Raw genomic sequence first — 12,310 nt, 5'->3', positions numbered from 1 at the left:
TCTTGACAAATCCATGCTGACTGTTACTTATCACCTTATTATCGTCTAGATGTTTGCAAACTGATTGCTTAATTATTTGCTCCATTATCTTTCCAGGTATAGAAGTTAAGCTGACTGAGCTGTAATTCCCCAGGTTGTCCTTATTTCCCTTTTGATAGATGGGCACTATATTTGCCCTTTTCCAGTCTTCTGGAACCTCTCTCATCTTCCAAGACATTTTAAAGATAATCACTAATGGCTCAGATATCTCCTCAGTCAGCTCCTTGAGTATTCTAGGATGCATTTCATCAGGTCCTGGCGCCTTGAAGACATCTAATTTGTCTAAGTAATTTTTAACTTGTTCTTTTCCTATTTTAGCCTCTGATCCTACCTCATTTTCACTGGCATTCACTATGTTAGACACTGACAATTGCACCTTCAGCCTTTCCTCATCCTCTCTATAGCCCAGATAAGTTGGCATCCCTCTTCTTCTCTTTCTCCAAATCCTCCTTCAAGGAACCCACCAATCTCATGGTTTCACTTACTTCGTCTATGCCAATGCTTCCCAATTTTACATCTTGTCCACCCTTGACCAATCTCTGGTTACATCTACACTTAAACTGCTACAGTGGTGCAGCTGCATTGCTGTAGAGCAATCAGTGTGGCCACTCAGTACAGCGACCGGAAGGGTTCTCCTGTTACCATAGTGAATCCACCACTCCGAGAGATGGTAACAAGGTCTATGCAAGAATTATTTCGTTGACCCAGCACTGTCTACACTAGGAGTTAGGTCAGCTTAACTATGTCACTCAGGGATGTGAATTTTTTATACCGATGAGCGATGTGACTGGGTAGACTTAACTTTTTAACGTAGTAGTCTTACCTACTGAATCATCTTCCAAATATCTCATCCAGTTGCCATCTCAAACTCACTCCAAATCAACTTTCTGTTTTTTCTACCTTCACAATCACCATTGATTACAACCCTATCCTACCAATTAAAAAGGCCGAATTAAGTTATTTGTAGATGAAACGATGCACTGTTTGGGTCTGGTTTAATCTTTGATTGGTTACCTGAGGTTACAGAGGGAAGAAAAGCTGCTGCTTTTATCTTTTACCAAACTATATTTTAAATGTATGTCAAAGATGCCTAGAATCAAGTAAATATGCTTTTTAAAACTACATTATAAATCAAAACAATTAAATGAGCAGGGTTAACATCAAAACCTTTTATTTCTAAAATCAATATTTTCTCCACTTATCTGGGCCATTTTAGCTCCTCTTGAATGTAGAATAAGGAAATACTTTTGTTAGTGCAATACAGCCTCCCACAGGGAGACAGCACAACAATTGTGATACAAGCATTTACTTTTGATGGAAGATCTTTTGAAAATGTCAAAGTTTAATAGAGTTAACATTCATTAACACAGTAGCAAAATTATAAAACAAACAAACTTACTTTATGAGCCAAAATGTTCTGACTTGGCAAGGCTAGAGTACTGTTGCAAACCAGTACAAATATCTTCCAAGCTCTGGTACCAGACCAGCGATTAGAAGTTAAAAAATGTCATACCCAAGACCAAGCTGCAACTAGAGAAGTGTTCCTCAAATTATTTAAACTAAGTCTCTATTTGCAGAATAATTTTAATTTTCCTGCCAAATGCTGCAATGAAGATGGTTTTCTGGATCAAAATGAATATAAACTTAACTGTACTTTTCATGTTTAAAAATATATGAAAGATTTTGCTCTTACACATTTTCTTACAATTAGATAAAATCTAAGCTGAAGTGAAAGTTTCAAAATGGTGAATCCTCCACAATTTCCTTTAACATTAATAAACTCCAGTTAGAATGAAGAAAGCCACTGAGTATATGGAAGGAGTAGCAGAAATGAAGGCTTCTTTTTGCACTTATTACAAGCCCTACCAAGGCATTAGAAATGGGTGACTGGGTTTTGAATAAAGTCTACCCCAGCTGAAAACCTCAGTACTGTTTTAAGGCTGAAGATCAACAAAAATGCTTCACTTAGAAGGAAGGGTATAATGGATTAGTAAGGCCTAAAGGCTTAATTATTTTATGTAATAAGATTTCTGAATGTATTACTCCCGGTAACACAAAGCAAGCTAGCAGTGAGTTCATCTTGTATTACTGGATTAGTAACTAACAAGCTGCTTTAAACCTCTGGAATTGTGCCTCGAGTCCAACTAAGATTGATGAGTTCAGCTGAACCTTTCATGCAGTTAATCCAAGATCACAAATTCAGCTCCTATTTTTCCTACATGCAGCCTGTATCAAAGAGCAATCTGGAATCAAGAACATATATTCTCACATATGTCCATCTATGATGAATGACCTCCATTAGCACTAGGCAGCAGTTACTGGCTTATACAGGGAATCCCATACTAATGCCAGACCCTCATATAGATGCGATCAAAAGGCTTCTCTCTTTTTGTTACCAAAATTAATTCCTTCCTTTCTTTCCTTCTATCCCTGTGGCCAAGAAACCAACTCATGTTCTGGTGCCTTATCCTTTCTTGACTACTGTAGTCTCCTCCTTGCTCGCCTCTCCTTTTTCCATTTTCCACCTTTTCTACTCCATCTAAAATACAGGGGCTAAGATTATCTTACTTTCTCATTGCTCTGACCACATCTCTCCCTCCCACAGTAGCCACTTCTCAAATATATGCACTGACTTCAATGTTCTCCTTTAAACTTTCAAAGTACTCCATAAGCTCCACCTCTGTCCTCAGTACTCCATTCCACTTTGTAGTTAGTCCTGTGTCCATGGCTCACTTCCAGCTTGGTGCCCTTTTTCACTTTTATTATTTGTATGACTGTAGCATCTAGAAGAGGGGTGGCAAACTTTCTGGCCCGAGGACCACATCGGGGTTGCGCAACTGTATGGAGGGCCAGGTAGGGAAGGCTGTGCCTCCCCAAACAGCCTGGCCCCTGCCCCCTATCCGCCCCCTCCCACTTCCCGCCCCCTGACTGCCCCCCTCAGAACCCTCAACCCATCCAACCCCCCCTGCTCCTCGTCCCCTGACCACCCCCTCCCGGGACCCCCACCCCCATCCAACCCCCCTGCTCCCTGTCCCCTGACTGCCCCGCCCCTTATCCACACCCCCGCCCCCTGACAGCCACCTCGGGACTCCCACCCCCTATCCAACCGCCCTCTACTCCTTGTCTCCTGACCACCCCCTCCTGGGACCCCCTGCCCCTAACTACCCCCCAGGATCCCATACCCTTATCCAACCCCACCCCCACCCCCTGACAGGCCCCCTGGGACTCCCACTCCCCACCCTCCCTGTTCCCCATCCCCTGACCGCCCGCCCCCCCGAACCTCCGTCCCATCCAACCGCCCCCTCCTCCCTGACTGTCCCCCAGTACCCCCCTGCTCCCCGCCCCCTTACCAGTAGCAGGAGCTCGCAGCTGACACACCCGGCCAGAGCCAGCTGCGCTCCCCACGCTGCCCAGCAGGAGCGGCAGGCCAGAATGCGGCCTGCGCAGCGGCATGGCTGCGGGGGAGAGGCCGGGGACTAGGCTCCCCGGCCGGGAGCTCAGGGGCCAGGCAGGACGGTCCCGCGGGCCGTAATTTGCCCACGTCTGATCTAGAGGACCCAGCTCAGATTGAGACCCCACTGTGCTTGGCAACATACAGACATTGAAAGACGAGTGCCACAGGTTGTCACCCCTGGGGTGCAGTCTGGGAGCTGTGAGAAACCGCTGCATCCCTATAACCACTCAGTTGAGTTGGCCCAGCTCCCACTGCTTTCTATGGTTGGAGACACAGCCAGCCTAACCCAGGCCCTGTTATCACCCAACACGACAGCAGGTGGCGCCACACATCCAAGCTGAGCTTCCTGAGAGAGCAGCTTCACCCAAGCCACTTAAATACATACAACAGACAGCAGCCAATTTTCCAGCTTTCCAGATTCTCCTTCACCCCTCCCCCCCGGAGTATAAACCCAAAATGATACTGTCTTGCACTACACTGGGAACTGTACACCGTAAGCTCAGAGAGTTTGCTCTTCCCTCAACGTGGAGAGGAATATGCAACAGTCTTTGCCCCTTGAGCTACAATATTCATATACTTCACTCCAACTCACTGATTTAGATAAAGCAAAACCAAATTTATTAACTACAAAAGATTTTAAGTGATTATAAGGGATAGCAAATAGATCAAAGCAGATTACCTAGAAAACAAACAAAAAATGCAAACTAAGCTTAATATACTAAATAGATTGGATATGAATTAGCAGATTCTCACCCTGAGAAATGATACAAGCAGGCTGCAGATTCTTAAGAGCAAGCTGCACTTGCTTTACAGCTTGAACTCCCCAGGTCTTTCACACACAGGCTTTAAATCTCTTTAGCCTGCATCCAACACTTTCCCCAGTTCAGTTTTTGTTTCTCTGGTGTTTCCAGAAGCCGTCTTGTGTGGGGAGTGAAGAACCTGAGATGATGTCACTCACTGCTTTACATAGCTTTTGCATATGGTGGGAACCCGTTGTTTCAAAACTTGGTTCCCAGACCTGTTTGTGGAAAAATACTGACATCCCGAGATGGAGTCCAGAATCATGTCCTTGTAGAGTCATAGCAGCCATTACTTACAGTCTGTCTGTAGCATTCTCAGGAAGGCTCACCAGGTGGGGGATAAGCTTCTCCTAAGGCCTACTGTTTTTCCTAATGGCCCATTGCCCTAAATAGGCCTTTCCCCACCATCTAGACTGAAAGCATCTTGCCTAGTGGGCATCACCCAGGTATAACTACATTTGAAACACAGATACAGTCAATATTCATAACTTCAGATACAAAAATGATACATACATACAAGTCGGATAAGCATATTTACCAATGACATCCTACGTGACCCATCTTGCATAATATGCATCATAATTATGCCACAATCATATCATAATATCATCATGAAAAATATGGGGTGCAGTGTCACAACAAAAAGTTCTACCCCCAAAAAGTAGGCACAAAGGATAAAAGGGGAAACAAAGGCACAGAGAACAGAAACAACTCAATGAGGAGGAAAAAATAACAACAGAAAATGTGAAAATGATAGGTGCTTAATGATTTTTTTGTTTCGGTTTTCACCAAGAAGGTTGGTGATGATTGGACGTCTAACATAGTGAATGCCAGTGAAAATGAGGTACGATCAGAAGAGGCTAAAATAGGGAAAGAACAAGTTAAAAATTACTTAGACAAATTAGATGTCTTCAAGTCACCAGGGCCTGATGAAATGCATCCTAGAATACTCAAGGAGCTGACTGAGGAGATATCTGAGCCATTAGCGATTATCTTCGAGAAGTCATGGAAGACGAGAGATTCCAGAGGACTAGAAAAGGGCAAATATAGTGCCTATCTATAAAAAGGGAAATAAAGACAACCCGGGAAATTACAGACCAGTCAGCTTAATTTCTGTACAAAGATAGATAATGGAGCAAATAATTAAGCTATCAATTTGCAAACATCTAGACGATAATAAGGTGATAAGTAATAGTCAGTATGGATTTGTCAAAAACAAATTGCATCAAACCAACCTGATAGCTTTCTTTGACAGGGTAACAAGCCTTGTGGACAGGGGGAAGTGGCAGACTTGACTTTAGTAAGGCTTTTGATACTGTCTCACATGACCTTCTCATAAAGAAACTAGGGAAATGCAACCTAGATGGAGCTACTATACCATGGGTGCAAAACTGGTTGGAAAACCGTTCCCGGAGAGTAGTTATCAGTGGTTCACAATCATGCTGGAAGGGCATAACGAGTGGGGTCCCGCAGGGATCAGTTCTGGGTCCGGTTCTGTTCAACACCTTCATCAATGATTTAGATAATGGTGTAGAAAGTACACTTATAAAGTTTCCGGACGATACCAAGCTGGGAGGGACTGCAAGTGCTTTGGAGGATAGGATTAAAATTTAAAATGATCCGGACAAACTGGAGAAATGGTCTGAAGTAAATAGGATGAAATTTGATAAGGACAAATGCACAGTACTCCACTTAAGAAGGAACTATCAGTTGCACACATACAAAATGGGAAATGACTGCCTAGGAAGGAGTACTGTGGAAAGGGATCTTGGGGGCAAAGTGGATCACAAGCTAAATATGAGTTAGCAGTGTAACGCTGTTGCAAAAAAAGCGAACATGATTCTGGGATGTATTAGCAGCAGTGGTGTAAGCAAGACACAAGAAGAAATTCTTCCGCTCTACTCCGTGCTGATTAAGCCTCAACTGGAGTATTGTGTCCAGTTCTGGGCACCACATTTCAGGAAGGATGTGTACAAATTGGAGAAAGTCAAGAGAAGAGCATCAAAAATGATTCAAGGTCTAGAAAACATGACCTATGAGGGAAGACTGCAAAAATTCAGTTCGTTGAGTCTGGAAAAGAGAAGACCGAGAGGGGACATGATCACAGTTTTCAAGTATGTAAAAGGTTGTTACGAGGAGGAGAGAGAAAAATTGTTCTTCTTAACCTCTGAGGATAGGACAAGAAGCAATGGGCTTAAATTGCAGCAAGGGAGGTTTAGGCTGGACATTAGGAAAAACTTCCTGTCAGGGTGGTTAAACCCTGGAATAAACTGCGTAAAGAGGTTGTGGAATCTCCATCATTGGAGATTTTTAAGAACAGGTTAGACAAATACTTGTCAGGAATGATCTAGATAATTAGTCCTTCCACAAGTGCAGGGGACTGGACTAGATGATCCCTTGAGGTCCCTTCCAGTTCTATGATTCTGTGAACTTGCCCAAAAGTCACACACGGTACGTCTATACTTACTTCCTGGTCCGGATGTAAGCGATCGATCTTCTGGGATCGATTTATCGCGTCTTGTCTAGACGTAGCTGAATTTGCGTACCTTAGTCCGAAGTGGGGGGTTAGTGTGGACCAGGCCACAGTAAGACAGTAGCAGAGTTGGGAACAGAACCCAAGTCTCCTCATACCTAGTTCACTGTCCTACCCATGGGACCATAGCGCCTCTCAAGTGGCTACTGTTCATTTGGAAAAACCTTCCAGTTAATGTGCTCCTACTTCCCTCCATTGTCTTCCCAAAAGCTTCTATCAGGATGTTCATTCTATCAAGCATTGGTCTCTATGGCTTTTAGCCAATATGGTCAGGGGAACAATCCCATGCTACAATGTCCCTAAACCTCCAACTGCCAGAAGCTGGGACTGGATGACAGAGGATGGATCACTCATAATTACCCTGTCCTGTTCCTTCCCTCTGAAGCACCTGGCACTGGACACTTTCAGAAGATAGGATACTGGGTTAGATGGACCACATCACTGTCCCAGTATGGACATTCTTATGTTCTTGTATATTGTACCATATGGTCATTGAACCAATCATGCCTTTGCTTTTCAAGATATGACCTGTTACTTATTTAGCACATTTTCATTTACCAGGTAAGTGACCATGTATAGCACCATGCACAACTGTGGTCCTATAGAAGTAAGGTAATGACACTGTTAGGCTCATCTTAAAAATCCAAGTATATTATATAATACTCTTTCATAAGTGTTCTGCTGAGCAGATTTGACAATTAGAGCAATGTGAATGGCATCTTAAATCATCATGTTAGGCAGCCTCTTTTTCCATTTACTGCTTATAATTCCACAGCACCATAGACTTGTATAGTGCTTAACACTGAAGAACCATCTCATCCATAAAGGTCCTATCATTGAAAAGGGTCCCTAACCTCTCAAACATTGAGACAGACAATTCAGATAGCACCAAAAGCATCCGACAGGCACAGAACCTGAAGCTTACACCCCGTTTCCACTTAGATTTAGATAGCATCACGATATATTAAAACAAAATATAAAGTATTTAATGTAAGCCATTGTTTTCATCTACCTCACTTAACTATAGAAATTCTATAGTGTACTGCAGGGGTAGGCAACCTGTGGCACGCGAGCTGATATTCAGTGGCACTCACACTGCCCAGGTCCTGGCCACCGGTCTGGGAGGCTCTGCATTTTAATTTAATTTTAAATGAAACTTCTTAAACATTTTAAAAACCTTATTTACTTTACATACAACAATAGTTTAGTTATATATTATAGATTTATAGAAAGAGACCTTCAAAAAACGTTAAAATGTATTACTGGCACACGAAACCTTAAATTAGAGTGGATAAATGAAGACTCGGCACACCACTTCTGAAAGGTTGCTGACCCCTGGTGTACTGGAATGAATACATAAATACACACATCCCACTTCCTTCATTATGTTGAAGTCCTTAAAATATACAACTATTTTACCAGGTGATTTCATAGGACTTTTTCCTGATTGCTAATCAATATATACTAATATATAATGAACAGATCCAAATAAGTTTTGCAGGATTCTGAAAGAATTCATGTTCATCAAGATTAAACATACAGAAATAAAATCATGAGGAAACAAAGTCTTAGTCTGGGCACAAATAGAAAAATAATGCAGTTTATGTTAAGACTGTTTATTAAAAATACAACATTCAGAAAAGTTAATCAATAAAGATAGTGATTGCCTTATATGGTATTACATGCCAGTCATGGAAATATAATTATCTTATGTAAGTAATTAAAAAAAAGTTGACCACTAATAAGAGTTAAAAGGATTAAAAAAAAAAAAAAAAACCACAAACAACAACAAAAAAAAAAAAAAAAAAAAAAAAAACCACACACACCCCCCCAAAGACCATCACCTTGAACTTTGGGAAGAAATAAATGTGGATCAAATTTGGCTCTAATCCTGCAACTGGCTCCATGATGGCATAAGGGTTTGCCTGCGTAGATCAAGTTTTAGGATCAGGGTCTTTGTTTGCAACTGTGTTCACTTCAATAACCAGACATTCAAGTGCACTTATTTCATTTTTTTTCCAATAAAAGAAATATGGCTGCAGTGCTGTTAATGCAACTTTATACCTGCAGATTTAAATATACAAAAGTCAAGAAATTCAAAGTTATGGGTCTTTCAGCAACTGTTATGCCACCACTTGTACATTAAAAAAAAAAAAACTGCATTCAATTCACAGTATTGCAAAGTACGTGTCCAAATAAGCTTCAGATTTATGTATCCAAATAATTAATTTGTAGACTTTTCTATCAAATAGCTGTGTGTGTGTCATATAAATATAAAGGGAAGGGTAACCACCTTTCTGTATACAGTACTATAAAATCCCTCCTGGCCAGAGGCACAAAATCCTCTTACCTGTAAAGGGTTAAGAAGCTTAAGTAACCTGGCTGGCACCTGACCAAAAGGACCAATAAGGGGACAAGATACTTTCAAATCTGGGGGGGGAGGAGGCTTTGTTCTGTCTGTTCCATGTGGCTTTTGCCAGACACAGATCAAAGAAGCAAGCAATCCAACTCCTATAGAGTTAGTAAGTATTTAGCAAGGAAATGCGTTAGATTATCTTTTGTTTTGGCTAGTGAATTTCTCTGTGCTGGGGGGAATGTGTATTCCTGTTTTTTTCTTTTTGTAACTGTAAAGTTTTGCCTAGAGTGAAATCCTCTGTGTTTTGAATCTGATTGCCTGTGAGATTATCTTCCATTCTAATCTTACAGAGGTACTCCTTTGACCTTTTTTCTTTCTAGTAAAGTTCGGTTTTTTTAAAGAATCTGATTGGGTTTTTTAGTATCCTAAAAACCCAAGGCTGGTCTGTACTCATCTTGTTTATTCTCAAGCCTCCCCAGGAAAGGGGGTGTAGGTCTTGGGGGGATATTTTGGGGAAATAAGACTCCAAGTAGTCCTTTCCCTGCTTCTTTGTTTGAATCACTTGGTAGGGGCAGCGTTTACCTAATCCAAGGTACAAGGAAGAATTTGTGCCTTGGGGAAGTTTTAACCTAAGCTGGTAGAAATAAGTTTAGGGGGTCTTTCATGCGGGTCCCCACATCTGTACCCTAAAGTTCAGACATGTCAGGGTTCCCTCCCCACTCTGAGGTGGTTACCCTTCCCTTTATATTTATGACAGTTTGGGTGTGTGTGTGTATATACACACATATATACACACACAAACACATATATACACACACACACACACAATAAATGCACACAAAATTATCCAGTCCTTTCAAAAATCCTGCTACAATAGGTCTTGATCTCCTGCAGCAGTAATTTCCTCATGTTGACTATAAATTGCACAAAGAATAGCTTTTCACATTTATTTGAGTTTTGAGCATCTTTGTTCCTGCATTAAGAGATGTGACAAAAGGAACATCGCTTCTATTTTCACTTTATCCTTTAATTTACCAATTGACTAAAGTTGCTTTACATTCTTCTTCCCAGGAGTAATCTCCCACCACTTCATTTTATGTAAACTCCATCAATACATCTATTCTATCCTTACAACATCAACAATGCTTTATCAGCCCAGACACAAAATCTACTTTTCCACACTTATTATGAAACGCTGCCATATTGTTAGTCAACTGCCAATAGCATGTTCAGTGATAACACTGCGAAGAACAGAAGAAAATACTGTCCCTGCTCTGAGATGCAAAACTCACCCTAAGCAAATAGTATTTTTACAGGCAAACCATTTTCATTAACCTTTGTTCTTGTAATTCCTGTGCTCTCTCAATAAAAGGAAACTCAAAATAAAACCACACTCAAAATGAGAGTATGCTCTTTAGGTATAAGGTCATTTGTTTAATTTTCCATCCTATTTTGATACATCCAAACAACTCATTTACTTTTTTTAAAATTAAAAATGCCACTAATACAGCATAGGGAACTGTACACCCTAATTCTATGAGGATTCTGCTAGCTCAGAGTCCACCATCATGTAGAAGTTTAGATTGGTTTTCACAATAATGAGCCTACTGCAGTATTTGTTTGGCACATTTTATCTACTGCTTACATTTACAAGCATTATAGCAACAAGAGAAATGTGTCTAGGTTTCATTTTATGGGCAAGCATGCTGTCCTATCCCTTCCTTCGATTAGATCTTTCTGAAGTTTGTGTCCATGCCCCTTAGCTATCACCACCGTAAAATAAATGTAAATCACCGGCAAATACTGCCACAGGCTTATGTACCTTACACCCCGAACCTCAGAACGGTAATACTTTAATACTGGGGCTAAGAAAGTATTAACATCCTAGGAAAACTCCACTTAGTAAGTTCACAGCTACCCACCCATCTGTTCCAGCAGAGCACCCACACTCTGCACACCCCTCCTCGCTCGGCGGCCCAATGGTTGATGCTGCAGCAGCAAGGCGAGCGGCTCTGAGCGAGCAAAGCGAGGCGCACTGAGCGGGACTGGCCCTTGGGAGCGGGCAGCAGCGCCGAGCAGACCCCGCCGGACACCCGCCCCTGACAGGCCCATTACACAGCGCAACCAAGGGCAAACCTGCTTAGCGGCCACCAGACCCGCCCCTGGTGCTGGCCTCTCCGCCGCGCCTCTCCTGAGTTACGGAACGAGCAGCCCCTCCCGCCCCGCCGGCTCGGGGAGTGGCACTGACCGAGAACAGGCTCTACATGACCGCTGCCTAGGAGGGGCCGGGGCACCGGCGGCGCAAGGAGGCGGCCTCGCACGGGGAGGGCGGGTCCGGAGGGGGGCCGGGCCGGGCCCGAGGGGGGCCGGGGCAGCGCTGGGGATTGGCGGAGGCGGCAGTGTCAGAGCCCGGGCGCGAGGGGAAGGAGCCACCAGGGAGAGGGTCATTTCTCCGCAGGAAGGACCCAGCGCCCAGACGAGACCGCAGGCGACGTGCGGAGGTTGGCGTTCGGGCCGCGGACTCGCTGCGCGGTGGCCTTACCTGGTTCGCGGTGCCCAGCTCACAGGGACCCCGCTATTCGCTTGTCCCTCGCTGCCCGCAGCAGCGGTTCCTTCCGCTTCGCCTGCTGCTGTCTGCCCCGGACGCTGATGTGCGCCCCTCACAAAGATGGCGATGCTTGGGTGTATGTCCCGAACACATTCCGATAGCTTCGCCCCGCACAAAGATGGCGGTGCTGGGCGTATCGCACATTCCGATAGCTTCGCCCCGCACAAAGATGGCGGTGCTGGGTGTATCTCACACATTCAGATAGCTTCGCCCCGCACAAAGATGGCGGTGCTGCGTATCTCATTCACGGGTTTGTCCCGCACTGAGATGGCGGTGATTGACTCTTGCACTGTATTACCCACGTGGTGTAGATAGAGACTCCCTCCCGCCCGCGTTTTTTTTTTTTGACACCGGAAGTAGATCTCCTGTCTGTCTCCTAGCAGCGGGCGGGGGAGGGCGCTGCTGGGGCAGGGCACTGGTTGCTGTTCTCACCGCCGGCAGGTAACTTGGGGCGTCGGCTGGAGCCTTGCAGCGCAGCCTGGGTGGGGCGTAGCTGGGGGGAGGGAGCGAGCCTCTGTCT

General features: G+C 43.8%; 1 protein-coding gene across 1 annotated transcript in view; it reads right to left on the bottom strand.

Annotated features, from left to right (window-relative positions):
* Positions 1–11,809, bottom strand: part of LOC112109813 (ubiquitin carboxyl-terminal hydrolase 33) — a 96,317-nt gene extending 84,508 nt beyond the window's left edge. Inside the window, exon 1 of the mRNA XM_029912386.1 lies at positions 11,725–11,809. The gene's annotated coding sequence lies outside the window, so the exon portion shown is untranslated. The remainder of the gene's footprint in view (positions 1–11,724) is intronic.
* Between the last annotated feature and the right edge of the window lie 501 nt (positions 11,810–12,310).

The sequence above is a fragment of the Terrapene carolina genome, unplaced genomic scaffold, assembly GCF_002925995.2.
Source record: "Terrapene carolina triunguis isolate 2854851 unplaced genomic scaffold, T_m_triunguis-2.0 Scaffold211, whole genome shotgun sequence".
Taxonomy (NCBI): Eukaryota; Metazoa; Chordata; order Testudines; family Emydidae; genus Terrapene; species Terrapene triunguis.
The sequence above is the reverse complement of the archived record's forward strand: the minus strand, read 5'-3'. Positions and strand labels throughout refer to the sequence as shown.